Below are 18,810 nucleotides of genomic sequence, written 5' to 3'. Positions count from 1 at the left end.
AAAGAACAGATGATTTGGAAAAAAATGGAAAACACATGAAAACAAAACTTAATAAAACACAGCACACGATTATATCATTGCAACTTTCACGTGGCCATGGTGCCACAATGTGGTAAAACGTCATGCCACTTGCTGATGAAAAAATAGAAATTGTTTTCTCTGTAGAAAAAAAAACATGAAAAAAGGAAAAGTAAATAATTTTGAGTTTTTATTATTTCTATTGTATCACCACCTAAATTGGGGTAAAGGGCTACGGCAGTGTGGACAGCACATTCTCCATGCTCGGTATTATCATAAAATAGGTGATATACTAGTTATCGTGATGTATGAAAATGTGATGTTAAAGACAGAGGCAGCCTGTGTTTCCTTCTCCTCACTGGTCAGGTGTCACCAGTGTGAGGACACACCCTCACACCAGCAGCACCAGCATGGAGAGAGCCCAGACAGTGCTGGTCCCAGCTGGTCCCTGCTAACACATTCCACTGCACCCTAATGACAGAGTGCCCCTCAGCCTCTGCGACCCCAACTCTAACACCCCTTCATGGGCCCCCTGGGATCCCGCGGGGCCAGGAGGAGTGAGGAGACGGAAGGTTTGGGAGTCGGAAGGGGGAGGAGTGACACAGATGAGGGAGGACACTCCAGGTGGTGGGACAGCTCTGAGGGAATTGGAAGTCATGAATATATTAACTGACAGGAGGGGGAGTAATGAATTCTAATTAAATTATATGTGCGGAGCACCACACGAACACGAGCAAACACGCCAGGGATATTTCAAGGGGGCCGACATAATTACACCTTTCATGAAGTTTGATAAAAAAGGGAATATGTGCACGACAATCTCGGATGGAAAACACACCTTGCAGGCGACTTCCTCTTCCGAAAAGTTAATAGAATGAAAGAGGCGAATTGGACCGACTTGAACGTATTGATCATTTTCCTCATCGTCATTCATTTTTCCGGGTTGTTTTATATTTCTTCGCAAACGTACATCACTCCATAATGCTGCTTTTTTTGATAGAAGCCAATAACCATAGGCTCCGCCCCAAATGAAGTCGTCAAAGGCTGAAATTTGGCCCTAATGGCTGCGGTAACGGGACTGACCCCTGGAAGACAGAAGGTGAGAGAGAGTCCAGCTGTCTCCCAGGGCTGGCAGTGACTGAGGCGACCATGTACTTCCCGCCTCTTATCCCCATCCCATCACCCACTTTGTCCCTCAGTGTCGCCACCGGCAACTGTCAGTCCAAAACCCTCTCTGCCTTGGTCAGACAAACACAACTGATCTGAGGTCAGTCAGCAACAACAATCAGGAGAGCAACACCTAGAACAAGGACAAGAAAGAGGAGGACCGATCCAATGTGATGATAGTGACGGTGTCTATTATTGAGAAAAGTTCTGGTTAGTGAAGGGGAGGAGAGCGATGTGGGGGGGGCAGGACTCTACAGCGCCTCAGGCAACAGAGGAGAGTGGGGAGATGAGATCTCCCCTGTCTATTGTTCAACTGATCCAATAAACAATATTCCAATGCCTGTGGTCCAGGGAGCATTAGTTTATACATACATGAGGGCATGCCTATAAAAAAATGTTTGTTTGTCTCTTTGTTACAATGACATAGATGTTTTTATTATTTTTTACTTCAGTTTTGAATCATTCAAAAAAAAAAAAAGCATGAGCTCAAGCATGAATTACAGTATATTACAAGTGCTATAAACCTATAAACGCAGTTCATAATGTTATCAAAAAACATCTTATAGCTTGTAATTCCCAAATCACTCACTATTTGAAGCTGAAAAGGAATCAAACTTGTTGTATTTGATGATTTCTAAGCAGAACTCAGAGTCTAGTATGAAGTTGTGAAGACAACATTTGCATGTTTAAATATGAGGTTCATTCAGTGAGAGCACAGAAAAAGACAGAGGTGCGATCATTAGCTGTGAATTCAATATTACCTCAGAATGAGAACTATGTGTATATATTTGATTTGTGAGTAACTGTTTCTCTTGAAGGCTACATTCAGAATACTACAGTACTCCCCTGACCCATTAAAAATATATACTTTTTCCCCCCAAGAAAATCTTTAATTAAATTATGTCTGTATATTTTAGTGCATTTGGTGAAGTTGACATTGATTATCTCTCTTTGAAAACTGCCTGTAAAACAAACACTGTTCTTGACAGTGAAAACTTGCACTGGTCTGGTACTTTTTTTCAATTTTTTTTTACGCTCACTCCTGTGGGAAAATCCCCTCAAGCACTAGGACCATTGGTACCAAGGTGCTTCAAGAGTCTGGACACGAGAATGGAATAGCCTGTGCTCCTCACCATCCCAAACATTTACAGGGCTGCATTCTGTTCTAAGACGCTGAATTGGACCCACAACATTTCCGAGTCCCAGCAGACCTTTGCATCAACACTGGAAGTATGATGTGCTGGTTCAATTTGGCACGTCCATCAGACTGTACCAATCTGTTCCATGCACCTACATGACCGTTGGGTTCGGTCACAGAACAGGGCAGACTCTCAGTCTACCTGCAGAAAGAATGGTCTGCACTAACCTGCCATCTACTAGACACTTATTAATAGGCAGTCATGAAAAAGGCAGGTATTGTCGAACCCCTCTCACCCATCCCACCACTTCTTCTCTCTGGTTGGCCCCACAGAGAACTGAGCACCAAAAGCAGCTGCCATCTGCTTTACTCACAGGACATGAGCACAATGAACCTTTAAAGAAAACATAAAAATCCCTTTTATCTTTTTCAACTTCTGTACATTATTTTTTGTCACTAAATGTTGCTTTTGTACTATATAAATAAAGATTATCCTAATGTGAAACCAACCATAGTCATTCCAAGGCAAAAATGAGAGCAAATCTGTTGGTTTTCATGTCAAATCGCTGGTCGGCTATCGATTCTGAAGGCCAATTAAAACCAGAGTCACTCAGGCTTTGTTTCAAGGTTTCTATTCTTCCACAAGACTGAGACACGGGAAAGATACGATGTGAGGCAGACCCAGATAACCATAGATTGAGATGACGTTGGGATAACCGGTTATCTTTGCGCTCACATGCCATCAGCTTTGTCCTTCCCTTACCCCCTTGCTTTCTCTCTATCTTTGCCTTTCTATCACTTAAGATCTCTCTCAAGTAATCTGTTTTCCTAAAGTCCATGTCACCATGTCCTCTTTCAATATAACATGCTTATTGCTTATCTTAATACAGCTATCGCACCATCTCTTCACACTCCCCGCCTTTGGTTGGGGCCAACTTGTGCTCTCATTCGGGTCGTGAGTAAGTCGACAAAAAACAATATATATATATATATATATATATATATATATATTCTGACTCAAACTAAATGCATCAAAAATATGATTCACATCTTAATAAATTCAAATTTTATTTATTGTTGAATGTGAAATTTTGAAGAAAAAACTTTTTTTTGATGGAGAAGTGCAATAAACTGTCTAATGATGACAAGAGGAAAATACTAAGGACACGTGAGGCTGAAAATAAAGCAATTAATTTCTGCTAATACCTGTATATGGAAGCATTTCATTTCTTCGCCTGACCAAAGACTTTTCCATTTGAAAGAAATGGAGAACGTAGTATTAAAGACTAAATGATAGTATTTGTGTTTACATATTATAAATGATGATCAAAAATGCTATTGATATTTGAAATATGTATTATATAACAACAACAACAACAACAACAACAACAATAATAATAATAGTAATAATAATAATAGTAATAATAATAATAATAATACATTTGTTGTATCATACCATTGAGAACGCAGTTCAAGTATGAATTTTAAAAAAAGTGAATTACTGATTTATTTATACCAGCGAGTATGACAAAAACATATGTAACTCATAGCTGTCAAATATCATGTATATCCTTATATATTATGTGCACATGCCGCACAACAGATTAGGAGGTGCGAGACAGCAGATGGGTTAGTCAAAAGACGCCCCAAGCTCCCAGCTCCAGTCAACGGATGCAGCCGAGGCTGATGGCAAATTAATTTATTACAGTGAAGGATATATAACACACTTTACTTTAAGCACTGATTTCTAATGCCTTATATACACAATCATAACATATTATAGTGCATTTATAAAGCTTTACATAAACTGTTTTGAATGTCCATAGTCATGTAACGTATGCCAATAATTATAATAAATAGTTGACATCGAGTTATAAAGGCTCAAGAACCCCAAACTCTTAACTTAACCACGCTCTATATTGGAATGAAAGACAGCACGATTTTCTCTGCAGTAGTTTATAAACTTGTCATATGTTGTCACACACGATCATGAGCATTCATAAACATAAATCTTCTATAAAGCCTTTAAATGTATTATGAGTCCTCGTGAAGGTACCAATAAAGCATCATAGATGAGACCTTTATTTAACCAAAAAGCCTGTCTTTACAGGACGGTGCAAATGGAATTGTGATGTTTGTGTGAATTAAAGAGGGACATTTCGAGCCCTCATCCTCCCCTGTATTTGTGGCTTCAGTAAGTATCCAGCCATTTCTTGCTGTGTCAGTGTGCATGTGTTTATTTGTGTGTGCACGTCTGTGAGACAGATGAACACGGACGAGTGTGTGAGCACAGAGTGGCTGATGACAATGACAGGACTTGATGAGCAGATATGGCTGCTGCTGATGCCCTGACCATATGGATGGGTATTGTTGTGCCTCCCCCTCACCACCACAGATGGTGCCCGCAGCAACGCAACACAACAAAACCTAAGCCATTGTTTTACCAGTAGCAATCATAATAAAGGGGAGGGAGGGATAGGGACAGCAGAAATAATTACCTCCGTCGCCAGAAAAAAAAAAAAAGAAAATCTGTCCTTCTTCAGAGCTGGTGTCCAGAAGGGCAGATTCCTGAGAGAAAGCAGCCAGAATGCTTGTTGGTAATTGAGTGATATGGTAATGAGAACCTAATTATACCCGGTGCATGAGTCGCAGAGAGCCGCCTACGCGGTGACTGCCCTCTGACCTGCTTTCTGACAAACTGTCATTTCATCATGCCATATCACTCAGGGGCTTATCAAATCTGACCCTAAAATAGACAAGCAATATTGTAGATACTGAGGCTGATCACACGTCCACAACACATCCCACACTCACACAGACATATGCTCACACTCTATTAAGCACATTTTTTTTTTGTTTGCTGAATGTTGCAGTGTTGTCAGCGGTCAGTGATGCAAAACCCGTGCAACTGCTGTTCCTACACACTCCAAGACTTTGCTTAAAACAATGTAATGTCACAGAAAAAACATTCTTTTGCTTTAAAGCAACCTCAATGTCTTGAAATATACTGCAATATCCTTATTTATCCAGACAGTTCCTTTTGATGGAGTTGGTTAATTACAAAAAAAAAAAAAAGGCAATTTCCTCGCCTTTGTTCACAAGGTTTCATGCAGCTTAACATCTGGTTTTATTTTTGACAGTGATGTGAGCGGAACTCAAATTACTCCACAGGGATCCCAAAGTAAAAGCCCTCTTGACCAAAAGGGATTTTTAACTCAGTGGAGTCCTCAACATGTAAGCCTGCCACTGCATTAGGTGATTAAGTGCATAAAAATACACATAAGGAGATTATTTCTCATTTAAAAACTGTTAGCTTTCATTGCATGGAAAATCGGTGATATATATTTAAGACCTACTACAATTCATATTTTTCAAATGTCCTCATCTTTCAATCAGCACACAGTTGTTACACATGTGGGTTTAAAGTTAGATGGTGACAATGAATTGAAAATATGCCTTGATGTCGGCTGGCAAACTGTCCAGGGTGTCCCCACCTATTTAGCTGGCAATGTCCCAAGAACAATGAGCAAAGATCATGACCTGTGCTGTGCATGTATTATTGTTAATCTGAGCTTTCTCAGCTGTCGATCTGAAGAGGGTAATGTTAATATTATAAAATACATAATGTTTTGACACACAGAAAAAGAATAAAAGGGAAATATACTATTATAAATTATTTGCTTAAGGAAACATCAAGATCAGTCTGGAAACCTGGTACAAAAAAATCCCAGGCAAAAGTGTGAATAACAATCACAACTAAGATCTTGTTTGAATTTTCTTACCGCAAAATAATTTTTACCTTCAGGTGAAAGTCACCAGTTGAAAATACTAAAGACGATCACAACCATGTTCAGTCAAATGGCCCTTTCAAATTTTTACATAACTTTGGTGGGAGATCTGAGGTGTCTGCAAGAGGACAGACATTATTGGCTGCCGCTCCTTCCTTCTTGTTTTCCTGCCACGTTTTTCGAATCAGATTTTACACTCGTCTACCCGCACGCCGCGCCGTGTGCACTCATTTCCACGGCTCAGCCTTCAAACAATAGCAGCTTATTAAATGCGTGGCCTTGGATTGTTACAAACTGGCAGGGAATGAATATCAGTGTGTGAGAGTTTTGTTTTTATTTTCCACTTAATTCAATCATAATCCAAGTCTGTTTGTGAAACAAAGTGTTATTGGTGGTTACTCGTGTTTGTTTTTATTTTATTGAAACAATGCGTCGCTCACTGAGGAGGATGTCCTTGCAAACAAATGATTAAAATGGCACAATGTAACACATAATTGAATGCAGTAAATCAATCCAGCGAAAAGTTTTGGTTGAAGAGAATACAACGAGTTGAAATGCAACCCACAGCTGAGGTTGAGCAGAAAATAGATGCGTAAGGATGGCATGACAGCGGAGAAGGGTGCAGTGTCCTGGCTGTGTAAAGTTGAGGAAAAATAGCTGCTCGGGTTGAATTATTCATCAGATGTCATTGTCATCTCTTTCGTGTCTACATTTAATTGACAGGTGCCGTAGGTGAGTCCATATGGCACATGAGTCCGGATGCACACGCACAAAGACTCAGGTGCACACGCTGGCAGCAGGAGAACAAATGATTTGCAGGCTCCAACGTCATCTATAACAAATGTACATGGTGTGAGACACACTTCTATGGGGCAAATCGCACATTTCCATCGTTCTAATTGCTGTAATTTCAGTGGAATTGTATATGATAATAAGCAGTTGTTCTCGTGGTGGTTATGGCGAACCTCCCGAAGAACACATGCCCTGTAGTGATGGAAACATGACTCTGAGAGAGTGTTAGCGAGCACATGCCGGGTGTCTTGTTAGCACTAGAAGTGTACGACTAAATGAGTCTCTCCTCTGCCTCCATCATCTGCTCTCAGACCTTGCAGCTGTCACAGGGATCATGTCTGTCGCTGTTTATTTATGAACTTTAAAAATGGATTTCACTGTGAATCTGTCACATGTAGAACAAATAGTGCAAGGCATCCAATGAACTGGCAAACCATACTGTATTGTATATACTGTATATACTGTAAAAAATGCATTAAAATATTTAAGCATTTGATTAATTTTAATGTTATTTAATTGAACAGTTTGCTCTCCAGACAACAGGGAACCTTTGTAAGTGCAGGAGTTCCTGGTCCACTCTGATGCGCAAGACACGTTGCAGCTAGGATGATAACAACAACAACAAACATAGAGGAATCCCTGAACCAAAGAAAACAAAAATAAGCAGTTAGCTTTTGTTCAGGGTTGTTTTTCACTACACAATGACCAGGGTTTCCACTCCTCTGAATGTACTTGAAATTCTTATCAAATTGAAATTATTATACAAATATTTTCAGGACATTAAAAGAGCTTTAGTTTAAATGAAAACTTGAATATAGGCACCATTGTGATTTATTGTGCTATTATCAAACTGATGCAGAATAAACAATATTTTATTGTTTAAATGTATGTATGGACCCATCATTTCATTCAGTAATATTCCAAATTCATTCCAATGAACGTGTGGGTAGAACACCGTGATCACATCTTGGATGAAGAATGTTAAAGATGGCTGCATGAGGTGCATGAATGAACATCAGGTAAGCAGTCTGGGTTATATGGGCAGGTAGGCAGTTGGTAGTAATGTTTAGAACTGCGTTATACGTAGGTGACCACTTGTATTTTGAAGTTTAGGTTTCAATAATTGGTTTGAAGTATTGGGATGCGTGTGATGTGACAGATGGAAGTGGCTATTGTGATATGGAGGTGACTGAATTTACATAGTGCTCGACCTCCCCCCCTTCAGGGAGAGCGAGAGAAGATCTGTCAAGAGGGAGAAGGGCAGAGTACGACCATGGCGCTCTTGCTTCGGAGGAGGAGTCACTGTCGAGTTGGATCAGGTATCTTATCCCCTGGAGGACTTCATACATGAGAAGGTGTTCTGGGCAATGGCAGATCTGGGAGCACATCAGTCTGTCCCCAAGAGGAAGGACGAAAGGAGAAGGACGCGTAGGTGTCTCTGGTCAGGCAGCCGGCCTATGACCTGACCTCAGACCGCGAAAGATGATTAACGGAATGATGAATGGATGGAGGCTAGTCCTCCAATCATCACTGTCAACTTTTTGTTTGTGCTGTAATTGATGGTATATCGATACTTAAAGCTGTTGTCTGAAGTCAGACCAACAAAAGGTTCTCCTACAGTAAAGCTGTTTTCTGTTGACTTGTTTCATGTGCCTGTTTAATGCATCTTTTTCAAATGATATAATGTTGGTTAGCTACTAAGTAAGTTTAATGTTAAAGACAGTGGTTTATTTGGATTAGAAAATTACAGCATCTTTTAAGAGCACACGTGAAGCCACTTTTTGGGACATCGGTTGTACGAATCTGCAGATATTAATGTGTTTTCTGAATGTGTTTTACATCCTTCTGAATTTATACATCTCATCGAGCACTGATACTTTATAAACTGAAATGCTGTACCAGCTTGTGTCCATCCAAGTAACTCTCAGGCCCAATATAGTGCAGAACTGGTCACTAAATACGAGCCAAAGGCCAAATGAGCTGAAATAAAAGTGGACAATGGATGTCCAATTTGAAAGGGTGAAAGGTGACTGGGGTCGTGACCTGCGGGGTCAGCCTCTTTTCATGTCGTCTGTGCCGCCACCAGTGCAGCAGCTTGTATTTGCTGCTTCAGTCATCTGCTGACTAATTGGCTGTCGGAAATGAAACCGGCATGATGAATAAACTTAAGAGCACAGTTTTATTTTAAAAATTATGATGTCCTGAACAAGTGCTGTCATGTTTCTACATAGTTCTCTCTTTTGTTCTGTTCGACATCACTCCACTCCATCTCAGTCTTGCAGCCTGCAAAGACCCTTGCACTCGGCCCTTTGAAAAACAGCCAATAAACAAACAATTACAAGAGGGCAATAGAAATCTGGCGGAATTATTTCCTGATTCTGTGGCGTTCAAATTCTGATTTCACAGCCCCTTTTGAAGAGAGGACAGAAGGCCAAGCCAAACAGCAGCCACTTTCCAGAGACACACACGTCCACCCTCCCTCTCTCCCTCTGCCTCACACACACCCACTGTGATTTCCATGGTCCACTGTTCTTGAACAGCTTGTAATTACATCCCATGGCCCAATGTCATGGCTCACATTTTCAATTTAATGTAACGATGTAATGCATTGTGGCTCAAGGCAACATCCATCTTGATCTGGGTCTTAACATGCTGGTTGTAACTGCGTCACAGATTGAATAATTTAATTTCCCAACATATAGTAAGGCTATGATGGAGGAGAGTGACCACAGCTCTACTCCACACCTAACTGATCGATTCAGTTATAGTAAAAGGATGCAGTAAGTAGCTTCCTCCTCCGTTGGTCTAACCACAGTCTAGTCATAAAGTCCGACACGAGGTAGCAAACAGATCAATAACCGCTTGTTGCACTTCTTGCTCATGTAAGGAAACATAACCCAGCTCTTCATTGACACATTTGTGTCTGAATATTTTTACAGTTTTGACAAACGTACATATTAAAAAGCTGGACGGTGGAATGTGACTGCTCGGTGGTCAACTAGTGAGAGCAAGGTGTGATTTCATGTCAGTTTAGAACAGCACAAATCCCACCTGGTGTGCGTTTCTCTCAGGCTGGCGTGTGCACCAAAACCATCAAGAAGGTCACCTGTCTGTCTATTACCAAAAACTAGCAACTAACAAAACTAACAAAGTGATGGCAGGATTTCATTATTGCACTGAAATACCATGTGAATCCACAAATCAATTCAATATTGGTCACTCTTTATGGTGCGGAATGACCGGCAGCTTGAGCTACCTCTCTTGCTCAGACCAACAGTGTGTTGTCCCAGCCAGTTCCACAACGCTACTGCCACCTCCTGTTCCACTAAGCCCATTGATATCAATGTGTTTTCAACAGATTTAAAAAAGGTTAGCAAAACACATACTTCATATTTATGTAGCACAATTCTCCTGCATAAAATTGAGTAATACATGAGCACCTAGTTTGGTGGCATGTAGTTTTTGCTTAGTCTATTCATCCTATAACTCAAACTGGAGCACACTTTCCGTCCCGTGTTCCTTTGTTGCAGTGCACTTCTTATTGTCTCCGTGATATTGTTCTTAGTTGCATTGTGTGTATCAATACAGACTGCACCCCCCCCACCCCAAATGCATCTGCCAGCCCCCGTCTATTGTCCAGCACTGGGCCATGCAAACAGACCTCAATTAGGCATGAGCCTGTCGCTCTCTGTAGCAACAAGATTGTTTTGGCTTGTTCCCTGACGCAGCACCTGTCTCACACATGCAGGGGTCTTTTGATGAGCTGTAAGTCAACGCCATTTCAAATGACAGCACATAAAAATAGCATGTGGCCACAGACAAGCCCAGGTTGGTGGTTGCTTCATTTGAAATTACTGTATTGTTCTATATACTGACTGAGTGTGGACCGTCCATAAATGACCTCCAAATTTTGTAAAAATGCCCTGTGACGCTTTACTCACTTCTTCGCTCGCCGCCAAATCCCCATCTATTTAAAGACCATATCTCCCCTAAAAAAAGAATCTGAAGCTCAAACGTATTGCATGAAGGAACCTGGGAAACACACTGCTAATTTAATGATTGATTACTCATTATGAATAATTCATTGTCATATAAATGTTCCAAAGCTGAAGGGTCATAAGTCTCATGAGAAGAAAAGGATATTACCGCTGACACAAAAGACAAAACCACAGCGGAGATGGGCGTAACTATAATAATAATAATAATAATAATAATAATAATAATAATAATAATAATAATGCGCAGAAAATCATCCGTCATCATCAATACATTTGTTAAGACGGCACACATGAACACTGAGACAGGGCTCTATTCCACACACCACACCAACAATCCAGCCTCACATGAGCTCCAACAGTGCAAGTGAGTTTGCGTCTTCAGTCGGAGCATGTGGCCATTCACTCTTCCTGTCCGATCACAATAGCCTCACAGTCACTTGACTAACATTCAGCACTGCCGGTATAAGGCTACATCCACAAGGATAAAAGCCTAACTCTAACCCCTTGAGCTTGAGCTTGTAGAACAATCTTTAAGATATTCATTACAAGTCTAGGATGGCTAACTTGAGATGACAGACAATAATACAATCCACCTAGGTTTCAAATGAGGATGACAAATGCACTTATCTCTCGTGACGTGACGCCTCCTTGCTACAATCACTTGCAATGTGTTAGCGTAAAGCCTCTGAGTTGCACATTGATAGCAACTTATCGGGCCATACAGTACTATTTTGCAGACCGACGCTTGCTCTCCTGATGCTCAAAACTAGACGCTCCATTATAAGGGTCAAAGCGACCGAAGAGACCAACAGGACTGCTGCACCTGCACAGATGCCAATTTAGGTGAAGCAGCCTCAGCAACTACAGCAGAGGATTTGCAATGAAAGATCCACAAATAGATCAGTAGGCCGTCTGTTGAGATTTTCTCTCTGATTTACTTATCTACACATTAAAAATGGTCTGTCACACTCTTATCACACCATATCATTTTGAACATAATTAATTCAATTTTGTCTTCTACAAAAAGACAGCGTTAATCTGCGCAATCTTAACAGTTAAAAAGAACCGCAGCTAATTAACAGCAGACCAGAAAGGAATACATTTTAATATTGATCCCCTGGTGTCCCCTGTGTATTGTGTGCGTATGCCAATGTTTCGCTGTGCGCACGTGTGCGTGCGTGCACGTGTGCAGGCAAGAGTATGATTATGAATATTTCACGAGCACATTTAACATGGCGAAGCCGGCGCGGGCTCGCTGAAGGATTTGTGCCTACTCTTCAGCTAATGACCCCAGGCGCTTCCAGCAAAGCTTCTTCATATTTTAAAGAAAGTCGATAAAGCTGCGGCCCAGTCAGCAGCATTAAGATTCATACAGACGCCACAGGAGCCTTGGAGAAATTAATAACACGCGTGTCTAACAATCCTTCCTGCGATTTAGTGAAGAAGCCCGGCTCTTTGCCGAAAATGCAAAGTGGTAATGAACATACAGATAAGACCATTCGGAATGTGTATCTTCACCTCCTAATGTCAGTGAACAAACATATGAATAAACCACATCACTGAATACAAACTGAGAAAAATGACTCCAATATGCACCTAACAAGTTTGGAATCACTCTACTAAAAAGACGCGTATCAATCCTCTAAACTAAAAACCGGTGAGTTATTTTGACTAACAGATTTCAAACAACCGCACCATTAAAAAGGGTGTTACTCAATAGGCAGCGTTATTTAAAGAACATCCTAAACAGCAGACTATAAATTAATACATGTCTTATTGTGTTAAAATGATTAAAACATGACAATTTAAATGTGTTCATACCGTTATTTATCAAAACTAGTATCACAAATATTTCACCAAATTGCCCACATTCATTTTAAGAAATAATAATTTTCTGTTTAACTGTGAATCCCTGGGAATAAAGAGATACTGTTTATCTTTATCTTAAATACAAGTCAACAGTTTCCCATGTCAAGTAGTAAAAGCAATATGCAATGATATCAATTCTAAATCAAAAACTGTATTGTGTGGAAAAAGGTAACAAGCCAACAGGATGGATTTAACATGCAGCTTTGATGCATCTCTTTTCTTAAAAGAGAAAAAACACACACAATGTTTCTTTAGTAAGTTATGTGAATTTGAATAACAATGTGAAGAGAAGGTGAAGGTTAAGAAAACTTGCCATGCCATATAAGGACGACACAAGTGCATCTTAAAAGTTACAGAGCTATGACAGTTTTGCAGCAGAAGCTTCAGCCTTTCCTCTGAGACTAGACAGCATATGGCACTGTCTCCCACAGAACAACACACCGCACAAGCAACATGGAACACTCAGTGCATGTGTGCAAGTGTGAGTTTTTGTGCATGCCCACGAGCGTACGCATGTGTGTGCACATTGGTAAAAATAATAAAGAATAACACCAACAACCGTAAATAAATTCCCAGAGTCAATAGACAAAAACATACAGTGTACAGTGTATCTCCCATTGAAAATAGAATAAGAAAAAGAAAAAGAAAAAGAAAAAGAAAAAGAAAAAGAAAAAGAAAAAGAAAAAGAATAAGAATAAGAATAAGAATAAGAATAAGAATAAGAATAAGAATAAGAAAAAGAAGAATGATGTTATGGGATGAAAAATGGAGGCTAAGAATGTAGTGACAGATCACTATTGGTGCTCGAGCACTGGCCCTTTTTCCTGCATGACAAAAGTGCCCCTTTGCGATCCTATTTTAATAATAACAACAACAACAACAATAATAATAATAACAATTATTATTATTATTGTTATATTACAGATCAATTACAGACATTTCAAACGTTACTTGACTGTTTTGTTGCTACTGTGTCACTTAGTTTAGCTTCTGTCAATATTTCTTCTCACATGATGCCCCTTGTATTGCCACTGAGTGCATAATAAGGGTTGTAACTTGTTCAGTAAAATAATCCCAATTTCAGACTAAAGCAGTTGATAAAGATTGAGTGATCTATATTTGGACATCACCATGTGAAATGATCCTAAAGTGTCTGGCTGGATGTGAGTGGTGACAGACATGACTTACTGTAGCTGCCAGGCCACAATTTGTGGATGACGCACATCAAACTGAAGCAGAACAGGAGTTGAGGGGCGGAAGTCCTGATGGTCTGCTGAAGCCAAACAGTTTCCATTTCCATCTGAGCAAGTTAAAAGGGTAAGGGCGATCAATAAAGCGTTAATGGAAAGCCATCAAAAAAAGAGTTCCAAAACTTATTACAGCCAGCCAGGAAGTTGGACGGCATTGATTTATAGTGTGTTACCTGCTGTTGAATCAACTTTATTCCATCCATTTGACCGTTTGATGTCTGCTGCAGTTGTTCAGAAAACCTGTTAATTGCAATAACAAGTTGCAGTCAAACATTTATACCTTTAGTGTTATTGACTCTGTCTGTGTCTTAGATGTTTAAACATAACTGAAGCGGAAAATTTCCTGCTGACAAACAAATTGCACTGTCAGCAGCTTGCATCCACCTTCCTGGGCCAAAGCAAACAATGGAGACCCTCGAAATATAGTCCCACAAATCCTCTGGTGGAGAAATCTCTCTGTGAGACCACAATGAGAGGCTTGTTTAAGCAGCTCATCAGCAGCCTGGCTGCCCATATGTGGCTCACACCCAAAAGTCCCTTGTGGCTTCCAGCTCTGTTCAATGATACTATCACTTCTGCCAACATGGACCACTTCCCAATTCTCTGTGCTGCACAGTCACCAGCCCATGCAACAATAATTCCAAAAGTTTCCCAATGACAAGCTCTCTCTTTATTTCAACAAAGCACACAAGCCGGCGTCCACTTGTGCTGAGCAGCGGTGACAGACAGGAGCGCGGGGGTCCAGGGTCATATTTGTAATGTGTGTCTGCAGGTCCCACACGGCAACGGTTCCCTCATCCCCTTGCCTCCACACATATGTTCCAGACATGGAACAGTTGGACGTGGCCGAAGGCTAAAATGGGTCAGACTGACACAGATGGAGGAACAAAACTCCCAGTAGGTCACTATCTGATGACTAACGCCCTCAGAAAAAGTGACCATGTATGTATTTATCTGAGGAAAGTCAGACAATGTTTATGGCTGCCTGCAGTCATGTTAAGAAATGGAAATGAGCTGCCTTGTTCTATCTTCTGCCGAAGATCAGCTGGGTTGTTTTAGGTCCACAATGGTGAGGAGTATTACAATCTTACTATTAGAATATGACATCACATGTCAGCCAAGTGAGTGACCCAAGATAACCAAGTCCCATTCTAGATGTGCAAAAGGTTTGTGCTCTTTAAGATCTAAAAAGGAAGAGGGCTCACACTTTAGCACAGTCAAGGGCTCATCATCGGTACGTTCATAACAAAATGTAATGATTTCAAAAGGTTGTATAGATGAAGTTCAGAATATTTATAATCATGTATGACAGCGTCCACTTGGTGGACAGCATTCATTAGGAGAATTATTAGTAATAAGATTACACAGTGTGGTTAAGGTGGACCAGAAAAGAAAAGTCATTCATCGTCAATCATCAGTATTTCAATTCTAACCGTCTATTCTTTCAGGTATTTATATTTAATTTTCGCTGTTTTGTTTGTCTGTTTTTCCTCTGACTTTTGACTGACAGCCCCTCACTGCTGCAATAAGGGATATTTGCATTTATTTAGCAAAACTAAATTTATGCCAGTTATATTCAGCTCTGAAGACCAGGAATAACTCCTCATTTTGGCAGGGAATTGTAAATCATGATGAATGCATTATCGGCGACTTATAACACCTCAGAAACGTGTTACTCTCAGTACATGTCCTTATTAATATGATTATTTTTTCTGACTATTAATTGGGCACATGAATTTGAGTGATTGACGCTTTATAAGATATATGAATACGTAAAACGGCCTCATCAAGGTTGTCTAGCAATTATGGAAAAGCATCTTGTTCACAGAATTAAAATTGTTTAAACTGTGGTTAGAACATATATAGGCATAAGTTAAAGGCTGCAATTTAAAAAAATAAGTGGTAAAATAGCAATACAGAACAACACAATAAAATGATGTAGTTGCTGGTATAATCCAGCGGTGAAAAAAAAATGCAAGAAAACAACAGAGTATGTTGGAGGCAAATTCAGGGTAAGAAACAGAAAGCCGATGGATTGAATCCACTTTCTTTTATTTTAAGAACAATTGTGTCCAGAGACACAAAAAACATTGATACAATCGGATTAATCTCAACAACAATGCAGAGAACATAAAAAAGTGGCACCAAATCTAATGTAATCTGGTTTTGGTTCCTCTCCTAGGGGTCAAAATGACACCAATGGAACAAGTAATGTTATCAGTTGCAACAGAAGCTATGAGTGCATTTCACAAATAAAAGCGCATCTGCAAAATATCACACATATTGTTCAACGGTAATCAAAATACAAAACCCATGTCAGGGTTCTCCCCAGGATTTTTCCCCAACATAGGGGGTGTCTCGATTGAGGAGTGGGGGCAGCGATGTGTCAGATTTTAGAACACAAAAGAAGAGTGCATTGTACATCCTTCACTGTCCTCCTTAAGGTCCTTCCTCAAAAGGTCCTACTCAAATGATGGTCAGGGAGCATGAAAACTCCCCCTATGCTGGGATTTTTAAGAGGTCATAGGAGGCCCCTATGTTGCTAAAGCGCTGAGGAGAACCCAGATCTCAGGTTTAACCTTGGTTGTGGCAGCACCGACTTGGTACAGCAGGCATTTCAGGAGGCTATGATCTCTATTTGGAAGAGACCTGCACCCGTCACTTACATTTTCTTCCATCAGTCCCATCTACTTCAGTTCAATTGTTGAGGCTCCATCCTCCAAAACCAGCCATGCCACAAGAAGAAACTCCATTTTGCCACACTAAAATTAGTATTTGGATTACAAGAGCACTTAGAAGACAGACTCATATGCTAGCAGTGGATTTCTTGGATGAAAGTCAAGTTTACAGCTGCAGTCTTGGAATAATTCATTGCACGTCTCTGTACCCAGGAGGAGCCACAGGTAGTTGATGAAGTGGCAGTGCCAAGACTCCCAACTGGCGAAGACGAAGCGCAGCTGCCGGTAGTCAGCACGGCCAGATGCCGCTGCTGATGTACCATGTGTTCCAAGCAGGGCAACAGTGTGTTTGTGTGTAAGCTAGGGTGGGAGGGGAAAGAAGAAGGCACTTGCCAAGGCATTCTCTAGCTCATGCCAACCAGACACATGCTAGGGTTCTCCCTACGGTTTGTGGTACTATCTCAGCTTCTTTCACAAGTCCGTGGGGGGTCTCGTCTTTTGCTTTTCCACAGATGCCATCCTCTGCCAAATCTGGCGTTGGCACCTGCTGACGCCATCGAGCTCATCCATGGCAAGACTGTTTCAGGTTGTTTTGGTTTTTTTTGCGGAATGATGCGTTGGCTGCAGGCCATCTCAGCAGAATGCCATCTCCTTCTCATCAGGTATTCTCTGTAATCACCATAAACGTTACAATCACTTTTCGCAATAGGCACACATATCTACTTAACAGCATGCACAGATTTACGCCCCGCTCTTTTCTTTAGGTCTCCTGTCACCATACATGATGTTAGACGGCAGATTCCATCGCTTACTTAGCAAAAAGATGGCAATTTTCCAGAAAACAGCTCCAGAAACCTGCCAGCTGAGTCTTATTCAAAGTCACCGGAGAGAATATTTGGACAATACTTTGGCAGTATCCTTCGCAAATCCGTAGCTTCAAAACATCCGAAAAAGCGTGTAAATTCCCACACATGAAAGATTCGCTGGAGATCGTCCTGCTTTGCTGTTGAATTAGAATCGCCTTCCCATGAACAGCGTTTTCCCCACTAATGGAGATGACTGGTCTTTGACGAAACTATTGCTGAGATTGGAGGGGAGAGTGTGTAACAAAGGCTCCTGTTTCATTAGGAACATGCCATCCTCGTCTGCAATGTAGGGGGTTTGGGGAGGGATGTGAAAACTTTTTGAACGTGTGCCATGTCTGTACCATTCTCTGATGTGAGGCCCACGACTGCCAGCTGGCGGCTGAATGTGCCCACTTGCACCGTGATGCCGAAGCCAGCCAAGCCAGTTGGCACAATGAGAAGATGGACTTGTATGTGATCTAAAGCCAAACACAGCTCTCATTGGGGAGGATGAATATAGGCTGCACCATCTCACTGTGTGCCTTCATCTTTGGTGTGCCATTACAGCGGTCCACATAAGAAGAGGGACGGTTGCTTCGTAATATAGTTAAAGAAAACCCAGCTGAAGGGCCAAACAACAGTGATCAGACACATTGTTTATTGTCTCTTTCATATGTGGGACATGACATGACATGAACACAGTAAACTATGTGTTCCTGTAACCCTTGATGAGAAATGCACAAATTACTATGTAGGTTGTATATACATTTATGTACTTTTGTCGAATCGACTTTGTCCATTAAATAATTGATGATTCCAACCCAATATCAACATCTTCATATCATATCATTTGCTTTAAACCAACCAAGTGTTTTTAAACTAAAATGTGTTGTTGTTGCTGTAATTTTATGATTATTACAAAACACATTTTTAAACACTATTTGACAGAGTCTAATTTAAAAATACTATGACAAACTATTCGCTCAAAATAAGTTTGATTTTACTTGACTTGTTTGGTATAGTTTTTTGGGTTTTTTTTGCCTCCATCATACAGATAAAGCACATTGCTGAATGACACTTGTGACTAGAGCATTAATTTCTGTGACACATATAATGAAGACATTATATTCATCCACAGTGTGATGTGTTTAATTATAAATACGTTCGAAAAAAACCGAGCGTTTAAAATTGAACCGGATACATTACCATCGATGTTGAATCTTCACAGCTGCCGTTCATTGTGCTGTGCTGTCCAGGAAGGAACCAC

General features: G+C 40.6%; 1 protein-coding gene across 1 annotated transcript in view; it reads right to left on the bottom strand.

Moving 5' to 3' along the window:
* cbfa2t3 (CBFA2/RUNX1 partner transcriptional co-repressor 3) overlaps positions 1-18,807 on the bottom strand; it is a 104,383-nt gene extending 85,576 nt beyond the window's left edge. Inside the window, exons 1-3 of the mRNA XM_053864739.1 lie at positions 18,750-18,807; positions 14,194-14,260; positions 13,959-14,070 (exon numbers count right to left, since the gene is read on the bottom strand). The gene's annotated coding sequence lies outside the window, so the exon portion shown is untranslated. The remainder of the gene's footprint in view (positions 1-13,958; positions 14,071-14,193; positions 14,261-18,749) is intronic.
* Positions 18,808-18,810: the final 3 nt, after the last annotated feature.

The sequence above is a fragment of the Synchiropus splendidus genome, chromosome 5 (genome assembly GCF_027744825.2).
Source record: "Synchiropus splendidus isolate RoL2022-P1 chromosome 5, RoL_Sspl_1.0, whole genome shotgun sequence".
NCBI lineage: Eukaryota > Metazoa > Chordata > Actinopteri > Syngnathiformes > Callionymidae > Synchiropus > Synchiropus splendidus.
Note: the sequence above shows the minus strand (reverse complement) of the source record. Positions and strands in the feature narration are given on the sequence as shown.